Source organism: Sceloporus occidentalis, unplaced genomic scaffold, assembly GCF_023333645.1.
Source record: "Sceloporus occidentalis isolate IW3139 unplaced genomic scaffold, rSceOcc1.0.p SCAF_65, whole genome shotgun sequence".
NCBI lineage: Eukaryota > Metazoa > Chordata > Lepidosauria > Squamata > Phrynosomatidae > Sceloporus > Sceloporus occidentalis.
Window position 1 is genome coordinate 4,971,888 of NW_028317045.1, and position 22,407 is coordinate 4,994,294.

Here is a 22,407-nt window from a genome sequence, read left to right on the forward strand (position 1 = left end):
TGTGTTAAATTAGTTAGATGTGTTTTTACAATAAATAACTAAAACATTTGATGTCTATTTCACAGTAAAACCAAATTTCAATGACATAAAATCAAATTGGTAGTCCAAAAATAAGTTTCATTAGCACAGCATTGTAGACTTTTTGGAATAATACCATTTTAACTAAAGTTGATAGTAATTTGAAAGAATTACACATAGACAGCAACAATTATGAGAACAAACCTTTTTATTTAATAGTTAACATTGTATGGATAGTTTAAAGATGGAGCTGCCTCTGGACTCACAAAGAGTCATTCTTCAGCACGGAGGAAAGAAAAAACCTTGTTTTATTGAAGGAAATCTCTGGGAAGCCATGGCTCGAAGAACTGCCCCTCCCTCTGGGCACTAAGAGGCTAACTCTGACTAGTACTAAAATGTAAAGAATTTTTTTCTTAAAATGTCATAGCAACAAGAAATACATAGAAACGTTGACAGTCTTCAAATATGTTGATGGAAACCTGACGCTCTGCGGATCTCTTTGCCGGGGAGCCGACACTCTGCAGATCATTTTGCCAGGTAGCCAGCTGTCTTGAGATGGTCCTTCAAAAGTGTTTGCGCTCTTTGTGTGTGTGTGGAGAGCCAGCGTAACATATGAGACTTCTAGTATGATGACACAATGATAGCTGGCAGGAGAGGTTCCATTGGTCACAAAGCACGTTGAAGCATATAACTAAATACTACATCTTTATTTAAAAGAACAAAACGTGCAAGTGTAAATCACAAAGATGCTAATCCATAAATTTTATTGAAAAGATTACATTTTACATTTCCTTTTAAGTGACATTTTAATGTGATATTTGAAACTATGTGGATTTACCTTTTTACTTTTAATTTGAGGCCCCCTGGTGTTGGAGATGCGAGAGGAGACCAAGTGAAATGTGGGAAGGGAGATCTAAACAGATATGCTTGGTGGTTTGGATATGTCTTTCCATGCATATATGTTTCTTTTTAGTAAACCCCATGGAATAACTTTATGAAGTGTACTAAACAGCATTCAATGGAGGGTGGACCCTAAAGGTCAGAAAGGAGTTGTTTTGAGTTATAGAGCATCCCATTCCTTTAGTTTGCTCCTTGTTGGTGTCCCTTCCTGAGCATAATCGCTTGACACAATGCAGTCTATTGAAGATTGCACACTGTTCCTGCAACATTTCTACAGGTGGAGCGCTATGATACAATTGTAACAGAATATAACAAAATAGTATTATCACAAAAGTAAAACATGATACATGATACTATTAAACAGAGCGACAATAAAATGAAATTCTTGGAGCAAAAAATAGCAGACCAGGAAGATCGGTCTAGACAAAATAACCTCAGATTTTGAGGAATATCAGAATCTATTCTGAACGACAAATTTCAAGAATATATTGAAAATTTTATTGATATGCTTGGTATTAAAAGGCAGGATAATGCAAAGACTTGGAATAAATGCTATAGAATTCCTAAACCTATTAATATGTCATCGGAGTCTCCCAGAGATGTCTTGATATGCTTCATTTCAACTACGCTAAAAGATAATATCCTTAGCAAGACAAGGAATACAACTTTTTGTAGCCCCTATGAAGCTATTAGAGTATTACCGGACCTATCTTACCATACAAGAACTCAGAGGAGAAGATTCGTAGAAGCGACGGGGATTCTGAAACAAAAAAACATTCGCTACAGATGGACATTCCCAGGGAAGATTACATTAACATTTGACTATAAAAATTTTAGTTTTGACTCTCCAGAAAAATTAGAAACTTGGATGCGACTGAATAAGATATACTAATGCCTAAACAAGGTTTTGGAGCGGGGTTTTTTTTTTGTTTTTTTTTTTTTCTCTTTTAGGTGAAGACACAATAAGTTATATTTATTTATAAAATTTTACATTGTAAAGGTGTACTAGAGATCTGAGTAGTAATGGATATGATTTAAGTCACCTTATTCATGGGGTTTTTTGGTATAGTAATTTTCTGAGGTTTGTTTAAGCTTGAAGAGATAATTAGCTAAATTTATTCACAAAGACACCCAACACAACATTGTAAGGTGTATTATGGATTTAAGTAATAATGGATATGGTTTGATATAATATAAAGACACAATTTATTTCAATCACTATTTAATATGAGGTTATAGCAATTTTTTAGTGGTCACGAATCTACAATTACATAATATGGCTCCATAACAGGTATTGTTATGATGTTTTAGGATGAAAACACAATATGATAATATGATATATCTGGAAAAATATACGGAAATAATGTTATTCTATATATATAAAAACACTTAGTACACTGAAATAATTAGTATATATATAAAAAAAGTTTCCCTTTTTTTTTTTTTTTTTTTTTTTTTTTTTTTATGAAGGTATAAGAAGTCAAACTTATTCACAAAATACATATATTGTAAAGGTGCATTATGGTGTGAGTAATAATGGATATGGCTTAAGTCATTCTATTCACGGGGTTTTAGATAAAATTTAAGTTTGAAGATGTAATAAGCTAATTTCTCACACACACTTAACATAATACTGCAAGGTGTATTATGGATCTAAGTAATAATCGACAAGGTTTTGATATAATATATTTTTCCTTTTTTTTTTTTTTCCCTGCTCTATTAGAAATACCCCAATAGTTCCGACAACCATCGGCAGGATGGTAATTATCCGCTTGTATATCCCGCATTTAGGGGGATTTAGCGAGAGACACAGGCGGATGTATATTTCTCATTTTATAATTGAGATGTATACTGTACAAAGTCTTAAATGTTGTATTATTGTTAAACGTTGTATTACTGTCCTGTATGTAAGTCGAATTTTTTCTTTAGTCTATGACCGAATAGAATGCATCACCAGGGTAGTTAAATATATGTACCAAGTTGAAAGCAATGCTTAAGTTTGCCACAATAAATGCCCAAGGTCTAAATTCCCCCCAAAAACGAACATTACTTCTAGATAAATTATGGTCGGAAAGGATACATATTTGTTGTATCCAAGAGACACATTGGAGAAGTAGGGATAAAATAAATATGAAAACCCAAAGATTTCCTACTATATTTGAAGCTTCACTGAAAGAAAATAAGAAGAGGGGAGTTGCAATTGTGTTTAGTAAAGATATAGATATCGAAATAAAGTTAATAGAATTGGATCCAGATGGTAGATACATAATAATGATAATTGAAATAAATAAAAAATTAATGACATTGGTTAATGTGTATGCACCAAATAGTTCACAGGTTTACTTCCTTACAGCCCTCTTTCAAAAGATAATGAAACTTAAACAGGGATTCTTGATGATTTTAGGAGACTTTAATTGTATACTGAATCCAGACCTAGATAAAATGACTCAAAAAGGTAGGACGAAAGATAAAAAAGTTATTGTGCAAGCTAAGAGATTTCAAATGTTATTACTCAATCATTTTTTATTTGATATTTGGAGAACTATGAACCCTAAGGAGAGAGATTACACCTGTTTCTCTAAATCCCATAAGTCTTACTCAAGGATAGATTTGGCTCTTGGCGATTTAGGTTTGATATCTAGAGCTTCGAATTCAAAAATACACGAAACTACCTGGACTGATCATAACTTAGTGACGGTCATGGTAGAAGGCTTAGTTTTTAAGCATCGCCCGGAATGGATATTAAATGATAATTTAATGAGGAAAGATCAAGACATTGCCTATATAGAGGAAATCACCAAGTTATACTTTAAGGAGAACGTTGCAGACGAGCTATCAGCGGGTACCATATGGTGCGCATATAAGGCAGTAGTCAGAGGACATTTTATAAAATTAGAAGCTCAAAGGAAAAAAGTTTTGGAATCCTCATTGTCAGAACTATATATTAATCTTCAATTAGTAACAATAGAAAATAAAAAATCTCCATCAGCCTATCGGACTGAGAAGATTGAAGATATAAAAAATAAGATCAATAATCTATTGTTAGAGAAAATAAATAAAACCTTAAACTCCTTAAAAATGAACAGATATTATAAAGGGAATAGAGCGGACAAACTGCTTACTAATCTACTTAAAAAAAAGAGGGTAAAAAAACGAATTACAAGACTAGTTTATAAAGATAATGCCCTGCTAAACCCTAGAACAATTGGGGAAGCCTTTAACGAGTTTTATAGCACGTTATATAATATACCGCAGGAATGTTCAGCAGTGGAAATAAAAAAATACTTTAGCACTAAGGTTTTTCCTAAACCAACAAGAGAAATGATTAAAGAGCTGAATAAAACTATAACAACTGAGGAAGTCCAAAACAGAATTAGAGCATTAAAGTTAAAAAAAGCACCTGGTCCGGATGGGTTTAATGCTAATTTTTATAAAATATTTATAAGTCAAATATCCTGCAATTTGACTGCTGTCTTTAATGAGGTCATGAAAACAGGGAATATCCCGAGTGAACTTTTGAGAGGTAATATAGTACCCATTTTGAAAATGGGGAAGAACCCGGAAGACATGGGTAATTATAGACCAATAACTTTACTGAATTTGGATCTTAAAATCTATACAGGTATTCTGGCCCAAAGATTAAAAAAAGTCCTTCCCTGTTTGATCCATAAAGATCAGGCAGGTTTTGTTATCGGTAGATCCTCAGCAAATCATATAAGGCTTCTTGCAGACCTATTGGAATATTCAAGGAAGAGGGAAGTTCCCCAACTGACCCTGTCATTGGATGCGGAGAAGGCCTTTGACAGAGTTAGTTGGGGATACATGTCAGAGGCCCTGCTCTCATTTGGTATTAAAGGCGATTTCCATCGAGCCATTATGGCATTATATACAACTCCCATGGGTAGAGTAGTTGGACCAGGGATCCCAATATTAACTAATGGCACTCGACAGGGATGCCTGCTTTCCCCCCTTTTATATATTATTTCGTTAGAACCCCCATGGAGATTAGATCTAGCCAGGAAATCAAAGGATGTGGGAAGGATGAGACCCATAAAATAAAATTATATGCGGATGATATTTTAATAACAATTCAAGATCCGATAAAATCAACTGAGACTCTTATGACATTAATCAATCAATATAGTCAATTATCGAACTATAAATTAAATGTCTCCAAAACATTGGCTTTACCCTTATTTTTTAATAATATTCAGAAAATACAGATAGAAAAATTTGGTTTTTCTTGGGCTAAAGAGTCAATAGAATATTTAGGAATAAAAATCTCAGTTAACCCCGCAGCCTGGTTAGAAATAAACTTATTGCCAGCTATAAAAGAAATGAATCAATCACTTAAAAACTGGCAAAAATTATACATCTCATGGATGGGAAGGCTAAACGCGGTTAAATCATATCTGTTACCAAAATATATATATATTTTTAGATTAATACCATTTTCTGTTCCTGATGCTTGGTTAGAATTAATACAACAAGTATTCACAAAATTTATATGGGCCAAAAAAAACCCCAGACTGAGTTCTCAATTATTAGCAAAAAAGCTATATGAGGGGGGTTTGGGTTTTCCTATTATTAAAGATTACGCTTTGGCTGCGCAACTTACACATATATTAATGACTCTATTGAATAATGCACAAAATGAATCATGGTATGATTTAGAATTGGCAAATAATATTCCCTTTAAAGAGTTACAAACACTGTTTTGGTTGCCTAAAAAGGAAAGTATGGAATATGTTAAGACATCCAATAATTTAATTTTGGTACATTTGTTAAAGGCTTGGATTCAGATAAGGAAAAAAATAGGACTTGAAAATAAAATTATTATGCCGTTACCATTGAATATTATTGAAAATTTAATGCAAGATATAACCCTGGCTTCCTGGAAATATGCGGGCATACTAAGGATTTCAGATTTATATGATAAACAGACCCTCAAAAGCTTCTCGATGTTACAAATACAATATAACCTCTAGGGGATTGTTTTAAATATTTAAGGATTAAGTCATTCCTAAGTAAAAATATTTGTTTGGACAATAAAAATAGCTCCATCTTTCTTTTTACAAAAATATTAAAATCTAATGATTATAATAAAATGATTACCAAATCTTTGGCCATAATCAAATCATATAAAAAAATTCCTCTCCCTCCAGCATTAAAAAAATGGGAAAAGGATTTAAGCTGTGTAATAGAAATAAAGGATTGGAATAATGCGTTGAAACTCACTATGAAACACGTTCATTGTTTAAACCTTAACGAGCTACAGTTTAAATTAATGAACAGATGGTATAGAGTCCCATTATTATTAGCTAAAATGTACCACAATGCCATACCTAATTGTTGGAGATGTGGGGAACCAAAGGGTGATGAACTACATATATGGTGGAGCTGTACAGCAATTAAAAACTTTTGGAATTTTATATCTCTCCATCTGCAAAAGATTTTTGGACAAAAATGGAACCTGACCCCTGATCAGGCTTTGCTACACTTAAATCTTCCCAATACAAACAAAAATGATCTGAGATTCCTCCTCCATTTATTAACAGCTATAAAAATGGAAATAGCTAGGAATTGGAAAAAGACTGAAGGGATTATATGGGTTAAAGTTAAGGCGCAAATAATTTTTCAATGCCAGATGGAGAGAGGAATTGCAACCTACCCAATTTTTCGTAAAGAAAAATATATTTTTTGGAACAGCTGGATAGACCAATTACAAATGGGCAAACTGGACTAATACTAAAATATTTAAGTTAACTTTCTGTAACTTAATTAAGTTACAATAAACCCTGGTGATGCGGGGAACACAAAGTATATGTGTAATAGGTTGTGAATCAATTCGGTATTTTAACTTATTATATGTATGTTTTTTTGTTTTTTGTTTTTTTTTGTTTTTTTTTGTTTTTTTTTTTCTTTGTTTAGAGTGGTCTTAAACATGTAGTTAATGACATACTCAATCGTTGTTCTTGTCCTTCTGTTTGTACCCTTTTTAAAAAAAAAAAAGAAAATCAAATAAAGAATATTTAAAAAAAAAAAACAAAAAAAACATGATACTTAAGTATACTGTTAGATGGTCCTGAAGAGCTTCATTTGAGAATACAATTTATCTTCCTCTTCTTTTTCCTCAAATATCAGGGTATTATAAAATAGAAAAAAACAAACATCGTACACACTGTGTGATGCGATTTTAAATACACAATCTCCCCCTCTGTAGTTCCACTCACAGATTAAAATACTGCTCAGTATATCGGCTTGTCTTTTTTTCTTTTCTTTTTTCAGATCCCAACTTCCAACATATAGTAGATGGCGCAGGCTCATACCGTAGAAAGCACAAGGGAAATACAATATAGTGTAACACGTTTTTAATCATATATAAATTGAAAAAGATTAAAAAAGGCCTACTCTTAGCTGTGGTGACTACTCTCACGAGAGTCACCACAGCTAAAAAATGACTTTTTCTCACTTTTGCTAAAAATAATGAAAAAAACCTGCTAAATAGATTATACTGTTTGTTTTGAGTTTTGTTTAGAAATACCCAATGTTTTTTTTGTTGTTGCTTTTTTCTGCATATTATTTTTCCCCCATGGTATGAGGGCATAAATTGCATTGGCATTGCACACAGGGCCGATACTACCTACGGGCAAGGTAGGCGCCGGCCTATAGCGCACTCAGCCTAGGGCCTTCAGCCAGTCTTGCATACACCTTTACAATAGTCGTCATAGGCCGGATGTGCTAACAGACACCCCAGTCGCTTTCAGACACTCTCACATATAGCATATCACAGTCAACTGAGGCCGGATGTGCCGACAGACCACCATCGCCTTCAGCCAGTCTAGCATACACCTCTACTACGGTCACCATGGGCCGGATGTGCTAACAGAAACCCCAGTCGCTTTAGGCCACTCTCACATTCACTCATATCACGGTTGACTCAGGCCGGATGTCACAACAGACACCACTGTGAGCTTCAGTCAGTCTTGCATACACCTCTATTACGGTCACCATAGGCCGCATGTGCCAACAAACACTAGTTGCTTCTGGCCACTCTCACATATACCCATATGACTGTCGCCTTAAGTCGCATGTACCAACAGACGCCGGCGTCACCTTCGGCAAGTCTCACATACACCTCTACTACTGCCGCCTTAGGCCGGTTGCACCAAAAGACATCCCATCTACCTTTGGCCTGTCTCGCATAGGCCCGTATCGTGGCTGCGTTGGGTCGGTTGCGCCAAGAGACACCACCGTCGCCTTTGGCAAGTCTCACATACACCCCTTCTACTGCCGCCTTAGAATGGTTGCGCAAAGAAACACCACAGTTGTCTTCAGCCAATTTTACATACACCCACATTATGGTCAATTTAGGCCAGTCTCACATACACTGCTATTACGGTCACTTTAGGCCGGTTGTGCCCACAGACACCACCGTCGCCTTCGCCACTCTCACATATACCCATTTCACACTCACCTTATGCGGATGTGCCAACAGACACCAACATCGCCTTGGGCCAGTCTCGCATATAACCCTTTTACGGTCTTAGGCTGGTTAAGCCAACAGACACCACCGTCGCCTTCAGCCACTCTCACATACACCCATATCGCAATCACCTTGGGCCGGATGTGCCAACAGACACCACCGTCACCTTTGGCCAATCTCACATTTACTTACATCACGGTTGACTCAGGCCGGATGTGCCAAGAGACACCACCGTCGCATTCAGCCAGTCTTGAATACATCTCTACTACGGTCGCCGTAGGCTGGATGTGCCAACAGACACCACCGTCGCCTTGGGCTAGTCTTGCATATACCCCTACTACTGTCGCCTTAGAACAGTAGTGCTAACATACACCCAGTTGCTTTCACCCACTCTCACATGTACCCATATCACAGTGAACTGACACACACCAACAGACACCACCGTAGCCTTCAGCCAGGCTAGCATACACTTCTACTACGGTCGCCATAGGCCGGATGCGCCAACAAACACCAGTTGCTTTCGGCCACTCTCACATATACCCATATGACTGTCAGCTTAGGTCCCATGTGCCAATAGACACCACTGTCGACTTCTGTCAATCTCACATATACCCATATCACAAGCTCCTTAGGCCGGATGTGCCAACAGACACCACCGTCGCCTTCAGCCAGTCTCACGAACACCCATATCACGTTGCCTAGGGACGGATGTGGTAACAAACACCACCGTCGTCTTCAGACACTCCCACATACACCCCTACTATGGTCGTTTTAGGCCGATTGCGCAAACAGACACCACCATCGATTTTAGCCTGTCCCATATACACTAGGGCTGCAACAACTAATCGATAAAATTAATAATCGATAATGAAAATCGTTGCCAATGCATTTCATTATCGATTAGTTGAATCGATTTTATCAATTATAAGATGAGGGGTTTTTTCAGAGAAAATGCTCTGAAAACTACCACTCATTTTATAAATCGGTTCATTCAATGTCACTTACAGCCGTTACTACTTATGTCCCTCCCTGCAGTCACACTGATGATTGGCGGCCCCCCTCCCCTTCCCTTATAGTGTCCACACTGCTCAGCAACTCATCAAACGGTAAGTATAAAACTAATATTTGGGCTGCTGAAAATTAGGGGATGTGGGGGTTAATTTAGGGGCAGTTTCGGTTGATGGGGTGTTTAGGGTTAATTTAGTGGCAGTTATGGCTAATGGGGTCTTTAGGGTTAATTTAGGGGCTGTTATGGTTAATGGGGTGTTTAGGGTTAATTTAAGGGCAGTTATGGTTAATGGGGTCTTTAGGGTTAGTTTAGGAGCATTTATGGTTAATGGGGTCTGCAGGGTTAATTTAAGGGCAGTTATTGTTGATGGGCTCTTTAGGGTTAATTTAGGGACAGTTTTGTTAAAAGGGGTCTTTAGGGTTCATTTAGGGGCAGTTATGGTTGATGGGGTGTTTAGGGCTAATTTAGGATCAGTTTTTGTTAATGGGGTCTTTAGGGTTAATTAAGGGGCAGTAAGGGTTGATGGGCTCTTAAGGGTTAATTAAGGGGCAGTTATGGTTAATTTAGGTGCAGTTATGGTTAATGGGGTCTTTAGGGTTAATTTAGGGGTAGTTATGGTTGATGGGGTGTTTAGGGCTAATTTAGGATCAGTTTTTGTTAATGGGGTCTTTAGGGTTAATTAAGGGGCAGTAAGGGTTGATGGGCTCTTAAGGGTTAATTAAGGGGCAGTTATGGTTAATTTAGGTGCAGTTATGGCTAATGGGGTCTTTAGGGTTAATTTAGGGGTAGTTATGGTTGATGGGCTCTTAAGGGTTAATTAAGGGGCAGTTATGGTTAATGGGGTCTTTACGGTTAATTTAGGGGTAGTTATGGTTGATGGGATCTTTAGAGTTAAATTAGGGGCAGTTATGGTTGATTCGGTCTTCAGGGTTAATTTAGGGGCAGTTGTCATTGATGGGGTCTTTAGGGTTAATTTAGGGGCAGTTATGGTTAATGGGATATTTAGGGTTAATTTAGTGCTGAGGGTTAATTTAATAAGGTGCAGTTAGAGGTTAAGGGGTGCAAACTAAGGGGAATCTAAATAAAGTATTGTGTCAGTTAGCTGTGAACAAGTCTGTGAATCTATGAGGGAACTATGGCATATCTGGGGGGTATAAGGCATATGTGGGGGTATAAGGCATATCTGGGGAGGACGGAGTGGCATATCTGGGGGGTATAAGGCATATCTGGGGGTATATGGCATATGTGGGGAGGGCAGAGTGGCATATCTGGGGGTATGTGGCATATCTGGGAGGCAGTGCGGCAAGCCTGGGCTCAAATGTGCATGACTGGGGGGGGCAGGATGGGAAATAAAAACAACAAATGCATTTTTACCAAAGGTTTCTTATTCTGCTATTTGTTTTTAACATCTTGTTTGTTTATTAAATTATTTTAAATAAATGAAAAAATTACATTTATTTTTTTTATCCGATTAATCGACTAATCGAAAAAATAATCGGCCAACTAATGAAAATAATCGTTAGATGCAGCCCTGATATACACCCATATCACTGTTGCCTTAGGCCGGATGAGCCAAAAGACACCACTGTCGCCTTGGGCCAGTCTCACATATACCCATATCAGGGTCACCTTAGGCCAGATATGCCAACAGACACCACCGTCGCTTTAGACGAGTCTGACATACACACCTACCATGGTTACAAGGATACATAAGTATGAAGGACTCCATAGCAGAGCGTAGGGCTCCAGGATTTTGTGTTAACTCTACAGCTCTGCTTACCCTCACATACACCCCTACTACTGCCGCCTTAGGCCGGTTGCACCAAAAGACATCCCATCTACCTTTGGCCTGTCTCGCATACACCCGTACCGTGGCTGCGTTGGGTCGGTTGCGCCAAGAGACACCACCGTCGCCTTTGGCAAGTCTCACATAGACCCCTTCTACTGCAGCCTTAGAATGGTTGCGCAAAGAAACACCACAGTTGTCTTCTGCCAATTTTACATACACCCACATTATGGTCAATTTAGGCCAGTCTCACATACAATGCTATTACGGTCACTTTAGGCCGGTTGTGCCCACAGACACCACCGTCGCCTTCACCGCTCTCATATATACCCATTTCACAGTCACCTTATGCGGATGTGCCAACAGACACCAACATCGCCTTGGGCCAGTCTCGCATATAACCCTGTTACGGTCTTAGGCTGCTTAAGCCAACAGACACCACCGTCACCTTCAGCCACTCTCACATACACCCATATCGCAATCACCTTGGGCCGGATGTGCCAACAGACACCACCGTCACCTTGGCCCAGTCTCGCATTTACTCCTATTACGGTTTTAGGCTGGTTAAGCCAACAGACACCACTGTCACCTTTGGCCAATCTCACATTTACTTACATCACGGTTCACTCAGGCCGGATGTGCCAAGAGACACCACCGTCGCCTTCAGCCAGTCTTGAATACACCTCTACTATGGTCGCCGTAGGCCGGATGTGCCAACAGACACCACCGTTGCCTTGGGTCAGTCTCACGTATACCCCTACTACTGTCGCCCTAGAACGGTTGTGCTAACAGACACCCCAGTTGCTTTCACCCACTCTCACATGTACCCATATTACAGGCAACTGAGGCCGGATGTGCCAACAGACACCACCATCGCCTTCAGCCAGCTTGCATACACTTTTACTACGGTCGCCATAGGCCGCATGTGCCAACAAACACCAGTTGCTTTCGGCCACTCTCACAAATACCCATATGACTCAGCTTAGGTCCCATGTGCCAATAGACACCACTGTCGTCTTCTGTCAATTTCACATATACCCATATCACAATCTCCTTAGGCCGGATGTGCCAACACACACCACCATCGCCTTGGGCCAGTCTACTATTGTCGCCTTAGACCGGTTGCGCCAACAGACACCACAGTTGCCTTCTATCAATTTCACCTACACTCATACCATGGTCGCCTTAGGCAGGATGTGCCAACAGACACAACCGTCATCTTCGGCCTCTCTCACATACACTCCTAATAAGGTTGCCTAAGGTCGGATGAGCCGACCGACACCACCGTCGCCTTGGCCACTCTCACATGTACCCATTTCACAGTCACGTTATGCGGATGTGCCAACTGACACCAACGTCGCCTTGGGCCTGTCTCGCATAATACGGTCTTAGGCTGGTTAAGCCAACAGACACCACCCTTCTCTCACATGTACCCATTTCACAGTCACGTTATGCGGATGTGCCAACTGACACCAACGTCGCCTTGGGCCTGTCTCACATAATACGGTCTTAGGCTGGTTAAGCCAACAGACACCACCCTTCTCTCACATATACCCATACCACAGTCGCCTTAGGCCGGATATGCCAACAGACAGCACCGTCGCCTTCACCCAATCTCGCATACATCCATATAAAGGTAGCCTTAGGCTGGATGTGGCAACAGACACCACCGTCGCCCTCAGCAATTCTTGCATACATCTCTACTATGGTTGCAATAGGCTGGATGTGCCAACAGACACCACCGTCGCCTTGGGCCAGTCTCGCATATACCCCTACTACTGTCGCCTTAGAACGGTTGTGCTAACAGACACCCAGTTGCTTTCACCCACTTTCACATGTACCCATATCACAGTCAACTGAGGCCGGATATGCCAACAGACACCACCGTCGCCTTCAGCCAGTCTACCATACACCTCTACCATGGTCGCCATAGGCCAGATGTGCTAACAGACACCGTAGTCGCTTTCAGCCACTATTAAAAATACCCATATCACAGTCCCCTGAGGCCGGATGTGCCAACAGACACCGCCGTCGCCTTCAGCCAGTCTCACAAACTACTCACCATCGCCTTCAGCCAGTCTCACAAACTACTATGGTTGCAATAGGCCGGATGTGCCAACAGATACCACCGTTGCCTTGGGCTAGTCTTGCATATACCCCTACTACTGTGGCCTTAGAACAGTAGTGCTAACATACACCCAGTTGCTTTCACCCACTCTCACATGTACCCATATCACAGTGAACTGAGGCCGGATGTGCCAACAGACACCACCGTAGCCTTCAGCCAGTCTAGCATACACTTCTACTACGGTCGCCATAGGCCGGATGCGCCAACAAACACCAGTTGTTTTCGGCCACTCTCACATATACCCATATGACTGTCAGCTTAGGTCCCATGTGCCAATAGACACCACTGTCGCCTTCTGTCAATCTCACATATACCCATATCACAATCTCCTTAGGCCGGATGTGCCAACAGACACCACCGTCGCCTTGGGCCAGTCTAGCATATACCCCTACTACTGTCGCCTTAGAACGGTTGTGCTAACAGACACCCAGTTGCTTTCACCCACTCTCACATGTACCCATATCACAGTCAACTGAGGCCGGATGTGCCAACAGACACCACCATTGCCTTTACCCAATCTCACATTCACTCATATCACGGTTGACTCAGGCCGGATGTGCCAACAGACACCACCGTCGCCTTCAGCCAGTCTAGCATACACCTCTACCACGGTCGCCATAGGCCAGATGTGCTAACAGACACCCCAGTCGCTTTCAGCCACTATTAAAAATACCCGATTGGCCACGCTGCCCTCTTTCTTCACTCCCCGGGAGCCGTGTGACGACCGCACATGTTAGGCCTGGAGAGGGGTACTTCCTCTTCTCTGCCTTACCGGATCCAGCCGCTGCACCGGTGCCGTCCTTCCCTTTGCCTTCTGCCGCTCCGGTGGTGAGCTTTGTCTTTGCCGTGGTCCTCCGTGGCGGGCGACGGGGTTGGGGCTGTTTCCCTTCCTCGCGTGCGCTGGGTGAGGGCCTCTGCTGCCCGGCTACTCTAAGCTGACGACCACGCTGTGCCGGAGTCTGTGTTACACCTTCTGCTGCGGATCGACGGCCCTACGTTACATTGCACCTCACGGTGCTGCATCTTGCGGCTGACCTCGGTACCTGGTCAGGTAGGCCCCAGCAGTATACCTGCAGGGCTGGTCTATTTTTATTTTTACTCTTTTATTTTTTCCTTTTTTTTATTTTTAGTTTTTTTTATTTGCCATTAGTGAGCTAGGGTACGGGAGGGTTGTAGTTAGGTTGGGAGGGTTAGGAAGGGGTGTTGGGGACATATTGGGGACATATTATTATTTCCAATTCACTATTCCTCGGGTCGCTGGATATTCGGCTGAATTGTCTGCCTACTCATCGCGGGACTCTGTTGGCCCCCTTTTTTTGTTGTTCATCATTAGTTAGGTTAGGGTTACGGGTGGGCTCTAGTTAGGTTGGGTGGTTTGGGCCCAATTTGGAAGGGGTGTGCATCGTATCAAGCAGGACTGCGTCACGTTCTGACCGCGCGGGGTCATACCTTGGAGTGACTGCGCCTGGGTATCTTACCCATTGTTGTTATACACTTATTGCTTTTGTGCTATATCCATGCGTATATGTATGTTTGATTGCTTAACCTTATCATCATTTTTGTGATCAGATTGTAGTTTTGTGTCGTATCTCCTTGTGCTGTCCCGCTCTTTCCTACTCTTGGGGGTGAGTTCCTCACGGCCTCTGGTCTACGCATGGAGAAATATATGGATCCACCACCTAAAACATCCACTCGACAAAGCAAGACAAGAGATAAATCCACAGCGTCCTTCAAACCGGCTCTACCTCCTGGGCCGGGCTCTGTTGTAGCGGAGGGTCACTCCGTGTCCGACGCCTCCTCCAAAGATCCACTGACGGCTCAAGACCTTATTGGTGTCATATCTCCACTCTTGGATGTCAAGCTTGAAAAGTTGTCTGATTCCATTAATGCCGTTCTCGCTGAGTTGGTCTCTCAAGGACAGAGAATTACTACTTTGGAATCCAGGGTCTCTGACGTAGAAGATGGGAACGTCTCCATGGCTGCGTCTCTCCGCTCACAGGATCATTTAATTACATCGTTACAGGAACGTATAGATGATCTTGAGAAACGTAGTAGGCGCAATAACCTGCATCTGGTTGGTCTGCCTGAGGAAGTTAAGGGCACAGCGCTGCATGACCTTGTAACGACCTGGCTTCCCAAGTCCTTGGACCTGGTGTTTCCTCAAGGTGAACTGATCATTGAAAGAGTACATCGTATTGGTCAATTACCAGTTTCTACTACATCTCGCCCTAGGGCGGTGATCTTTCGGGTCCTGAACTATTCTGACAAGGTCAAGATCCTGGACGCTTATAGAAAGGTTACATCACTCTATTATCACAAAACTAAGCTGTTACTTTTCCAGGATTTTTCTGCGGCGGTCACAGCCAAGCGACGCCAGTTCTCCGAAATCTGTACGGAACTTTACAACAAGCGTGTGAAATTCGCTCTTCTCTGTCCTGCTAAGCTCAGGATTACCCATGAGGGACATGCCTACTTTTTTGACACCCCTCAAGCGGCCAAGGAATTTCTTCACGCTGGATCCAGATCTCCTCCCTCTCCGACTGGAAGTTCGGCAGTGCCTGGGGCCTCCCCCCCTCCCTCTTCTCGATCTCGCCCTGCTTCTCTGCCTCGTTCCTCACCGCCTGTCTCTCCTAGGGCTCGAGATCTTTGAAAACCGTTGGTGTCTGGTTAGGTATCTTCCGGCTCACCTTTACTTGTCATTGTACACTGTTTTGATGGTTCTTAGTTATGCTTATTTTTTTTGGTTATTCTGTTGTGTTTCTAGGCACACGATTCATTGTGCCACATTTTGGTTTATGCAAAAAAACAAAAAATGGGAGAAGCTTAGCACTTTACAGCTAGTGATGTACAGTTTTGTTCTCTACATGGTCTGTTGGGCGTTTGGGGGGGCTGGCTGGGACCTCCCTAAGCCAACATGTTCCAACTCACTCTTTGCTTTATCTTTTCCTCAGCGGGGCAATGGATGAACTCCTGGCTCCGTTGTCACTGTTGTTGTGATACCGTCAGATAATAGATGTGATGCGCCATCCTCATTGCGTATTGTATCATGGAATGTGGAAGGTTTAAATACACCTGTTAAGCGTAAAAAAGTTCTTACCCATCTTAAACGTATGTTATTTATCTCCAAGAAACCCATTGGTGTGACCCTGTCAAAAATGCGCTAAAAGCTCCATGGCTTCGAGCTTGTTACTCCGCCATGTATACAAAAAAATCTAGGGGTGCCACTATCCTCCTCTCCAAACGGTTGCCCTTTGTTGTAGAGTCTGAGAGTAGTGACCCGGAGGGAAGATATATTATTCTCCGCTTTTCTGGCCAAAATTTATTGCACATATTTGAGGTTGTTGGCTCCTCATCAGTCTGGTTGCAGCTTGCTGTCCAGGGGTTAATGGGGAGGAGGTTTAATTGCACCTCCCCCAACACATTAATAAGGTTTTGGTAGCAGTATAAACTGCTTTGTGTGTCCACTATGTAGGAAGTGAGAGTAGGTTCTCACCCTATTGAGAGTGTGCCTTGACGTGGCGGGTGAGCTTAATTATGCTTTGGCCAATTCATATAACCAAAACCTCTCATTTATATTATGTTTATATATTTGTTGCCAACTTTATTAGGGTAAGAAGCGCAGACAGTTTTTGTTTTTTGTATACATTGTACAGCCAATACACTGTTTCTTGCTGCATGCTTACACCTGTTTGGTAGGCCTCGTATTACATATTTGTATTATTTGAGCCTGTGACTAGCTTAGCGCACCGACATTTTTTCTTTTCCCTGTTTGCACATATTTGAGGTTGTTGGCTCCTCATCAGTCTGGTTGCAGCTTGCTGTCCAGGGGTTAATGGGGAGGAGGTTTAATTGCACCTCCCCCAACACATTAATAAGGTTTTGGTAGCAGTATAAACTGCTTTGTGTGTCCACTATGTAGGAAGTGAGAGTAGGTTCTCACCCTATTGAGAGTGTGCCTTGACGTGGCGGGTGAGCTTAATTATGCTTTGGCCAATTCATATAACCAAAACCTCTCATTTATATTATGTTTATATATTTGTTGCCAACTTTATTAGGGTAAGAAGCGCAGACAGTTTTTGTTTTTTGTTTTTTGTACAAAATTTATTCACGCCTGCTGGAAATTTTGGCCCCTAAAGTTATTTTGGGGGGTGACTTTAATTTAGTGGCCAACGTTTCCTTAGATGTATCTGGCCCTTCCTCTCGCCCTGTCGGCCTCACCTCCTTACCTATGCTGGATCACCTCCGTTTGTGGGATGCTTGGAGGTTTCTTAACCCGACGGATAAACAATATACATTCTACTCTCATCCCCATAACTCCTTTTCTAGGCTGGACTACCTGTTCATACCCGAGTTATTTTTACACAGGCTAAAGGATGCCCACATTGGTCAAATTGTAATCTCCGACCATGCCCCTATCTGGGTAGATATCTGTCTGGCTTCCCCATATCAGGTGTCCCGTAATTGGAGGTTTCCTACTTATTTATATACTTCGGAGGCGTTTAAACAATTCCTGATTGCAAAATGGAATGACTATGTCGATGATAACCATGAACATCTCGATGACCCTGATCTATTCTGGGGTGCTTCTAAGCCGGTTTTGAGGGGACATATCATTGCTTATGTTGTGGGGCGCAGGAGAGAGGCCGAAGCCAAACTTGTCCAACTCACGGATGATCTTTCCAGGGCATATGCTGCCCATAAAACTCACCCAAGTCCAGATACCCTAAAAGCGTATAAAGAAATTAAATCCCTCTACGATGCTTGGGTCACTGAAAAGGCACAGCTTTCTTATAATTATACTCGTAATACCTTTTTCCGCTGGGGCAATAGATCCGGCAAGCTTTTGGGCAATCTTATCCGTCACTCTAAGTCTAAGTGTCATAATGTGACTCGGCTCCAGGACGCTTCCCACTCGGTTGTGACCGAACCTAGTGAAATTACACAACTCTTTGCTACGTACTTTGAGGATTTTTACTCCTCAGGATCCAATGACCCCGACATGATGCTTCAAATGTTTAGGCAGGCTAATATTCCAAAACTGTCGCCTGCGGACCGCGAGCGTTTGAGTAAACCGTTTACCCCTCCTGAAATTGCCGCTGCTATAAAATCCCTTCCTAACGGCAAATCCCCAGGCCCGGATGGCCTGGGACCTGAATACTATAAACTTCTTTCTACGTGCCTGCCGACACATCTTACTGATGTTTATAATGGATTTTTCCAAGGAAGGATTCCCCCGAGAGAATTTACAGCCTCCCGCATCATAGTCCTTCCCAAACCTCACAGGGACCCTACCTTGCTCTCCTCCTATCGCCCCATTTCCTTGTTGAACCAAGATCTAAAAATATTTACCAAAATTATGGCCTCTCGATGGCAACCTATCCTAATGAAACTCACCTCCCCCTCCCAAACTGGTTTTGTTAAAGGGCGCCACTCCACTCAAAATATTAGAGGCCTTATCTCAGCTATCCTTACTGCCAAGCTTACGGATAGTAGGGCCTCTATCGTAATTAGTTGTGATGCTGATAATGCATTTGATCGAATTTCCTGGCCCTACCTTGTTAGTTTTTTAAAATTCCATCATTTTGGTTTACCTTTCATTCAGATGTTTCGAGCATTGTACCATTTGCCGATGGCTCAGGTTACGGTGAATAATATGAATTCCCGTTGGCTCTCCCTTGGCAGAGGTACTCGTCAAGGTTGTCCCCTGTCCCCTCTACTTTTTAATCTGGCAATTGAACCTCTAATACGTGTCATCGAGTGTTCCGCCGAGCTTGAGGGAATCAGGGTGGGTGATGTTGAGTTAAAGATTGCTGCCTTTGCTGATGATCTTTTGTTGTATCGTTCTAACCCCAAAGCAGCGATGCCTTACCTACTTGACTTATTTGATCGATTTCATAAGGCCTCGGGTTTCTTGATAAATAAACTTAAGACTGAGGCGCTTCCCATTTTCCCCCAGGCTAAGCGTGGATGGGGTGGGTCGTTCCCCTTTAATTGGACTCAACTTCCCTCTTTGAAATATCTGGGCCTTACTATTCCCACGAATTTGGCACATCTTTATAAACTAAACTTTCCCCCATTGTTGCGTCAAATGGAAGACTCTTTTAAATCTTGGTCCAAATTTAATCTTTCCTTTTTAGGTAGATGCCACCTATATAAAATGGCCTTTTTCCCCAAACTATTATATCCGATTCACATGCTGCCCATTTCCTTGAAGAAGAAGGACATCCAATGTCATAATGCGTTGCTGCATAAGTTCCTGTGGTTTAACAAAAAAGCTAGAATTTCGTTGGTAAAGCTCCAACAGCCTGCTCATAACGGTGGGGTGAATTTACCTAACCTACTGGACTATAATTTGGCGTCTAACTATCGTTATGTGGCGGATTGGCTGCGTGGCAGGTCTAGATTCACTAATGTGACTCTGGAGCAACAACTCTCTCCAACTATTTCTTTGGCCTCTCTCCTGCATCTGTCTAAAGCTAACTTACCATCGGACGTTGTCTCCAATCCATTGTTATTTCATACGTTGAAGGCCTGGGAGCGTGTTAGACGTCGCCTGGGTTTGGAGGTTCACTATTCTCGGTTCTTGCCCCTGGTCCGTAACCCGCAGTTTCAGCATGGGAGGGAGGATGGTGTCTTTAAACGACTCGCCTGGGCGGGGGGTCGCGCTGTGGGTGATTTTCTTGACCCGCGAACGGGTAAATTACTGTCCTACTTGCAGTTCCAATCTAAATACTCTACTATTCAGATTCACCCTATTCACTACCTTCAACTTCGTAATTATGTTAACACTCTACTTCCTTACCTTTCTGGGGCTAATTCCAATAACCCTTTGGACCAGATAACGATATTGTCCCCCGCCACAATGCTCACAATGTCCACAATATATACTCTGATCAGACCGGTCATCGATTGGGAGTCCCACAGAACAGGTGTTACCTCTTGGAAAGCTGATTTTCCAAATTTGAGTCCAAAACGGGTTCTCCAGGCGTATACGTGCAATTCTAAAGTCTTGGTGTCTAGGGACTACAGTGAGATGTTCCTTAAGATTTTGCATAAAGCATATGTCACCCCCAAGCTCCGGTTTTTAATGGGCTTATCAGACCATTCCCGGTGTCTCAAGTGCAGACACACTGATGATTGATGTTTATTCTTAGAGTTCGTGTGGCCTTGTCTAAAATGGTTTGTTTGGTATCGTTGCATTTAGGCTCAAGGGAGAAAATAGGGTCCTCCAGCCCGTGATACAGAGGGATCCTATTCATACAATGTGTTGACATACCACTGGCTTAAATTATGAACAAAATTGTTTATTTGGCCCATAATATAATTGCATATAAGTGAGCAATACTTTCACACACCTTTCACAATAACAAATTTCAAGACACAGCCATTTGGATACAAAATAGGATAGTTACATGGAAGGACTCTATAACAGATCACTGGGGGCCCAGGATTTTGGGTTACACTACTGCTCTGCTTACCAGGCCACATTAATATTGCTGCATGTCGATGCATCAAGTAAGCTACAGGACTCCCTGAAATGTATATATTCATAGAATTTTTCTATGGATGCTGTGTTTTTTTTATTGTAAATGGACAGTTGGGGCGATCAGAGAACTCATCGTAACCATCCCATTAAGCAGCAGTTCTCCTGTTTCTCATTCAAAAAGCTGAAGCTTATGTAAAATTATTTAATGTTTTCTACAACAGAGCACTGGAAAAATGGTTATTTATAGGTCAAATAAAGTACAATAGTATATTGTTAGATAATTGGATATCAGCTCATTTGAATCTAAAAATCACACACAATTAAAGACATGCTTATTCCATCCATAATTAATCTTGATGACTTTGCGGCGCCTGGGATGGCTAGCATACCTTAAAATTAGTTGCACACAGGGCCGATACTACCTACGGGCAAGGTAGGCGCCGGCCTATAGCGCACTCAGCCTAGGGCCTTCAGCCAGTCTTGCATACACCTTTACAATAGTCGTCATAGGCCGGATGTGCTAACAGACACCCCAGTCGCTTTCAGACAAGTGCCACTTGCCTGAGGCCGATCTTCTTCATGGCCTCTGGTCCTGTAGCTCTATTACCCCATTTTGGAATGCTTAGCAATTGTATATTACAGACACCCTGGGCATTCGTTTTGCGATCTCTGTAGAATGGGCAATTTTTGGTATACTTCCTGACCATGTTCCTCCCACTGTAGCGAGAGCTAAATTTATCTTGCTCATTCTCTCAGCAGTTGCAAAACGGGCTATATTGTCACAATGGATTGCTCCCCAACCGCCGACGCTGCCTTTGGTCCTGTCGCGGTTGCGCTTTTTGTTTCAAATGGATTGGCTTGAAGCCGTTCTTCATAAAGCGAGCAAAGTAAAATTTTTGTTTAATTGTTGGTCCCCGTATATTGCGACACTAGATGGCGATACCAGGCTGTCGTTGTTTCAAAACTTTAATACTACTGGGTGGTTTTGCCTTCAGGTCTTGAAAGGTACTCGCCCCATACCAGGGTTTTGATCTTATTGACGGACGGGTTTGTACATGTGTGTAACATGTTTGTTTTTGTTTTCTACGCATTATGGTCGATTCCATGATCGTCATTTGCTTAACTTTATTTTTGGTCACTCTGATTATTGTTTGCACTGTCTGTGATACTATATTGTGCATCACTTGTATCTGTATATGCCTATTTTGTCATCTTGTCTGTATATGACTTTGTCATTATGCTATATGCTTTGTCTTCTCCGTGTAATAAAGAAGTTTAAAAAATAAATAAATAAATAAATACCCATATCACAGTCACCTGAGGCCGGATGTGCCAACAGACACCACCGTCGCCTTCAGCCTGTCTCACAAACTACTCACCGTTGCCATCAGCCAGTCTCACAAACTACTATGGTTGCAATAGGCCGGATGTGCCAACAGACACCACCATCGCCTTGGGCTAGTCTTGCATATACCCCTATTACTGTCGCCGTAGAACGGTAGTGCTAACATACACCCAGTTGCTTTCACCCACTCTCACATGTACCCATATCACAGTCAACTGAGGCCGGATGTGCCAACAGACATCACCGTTG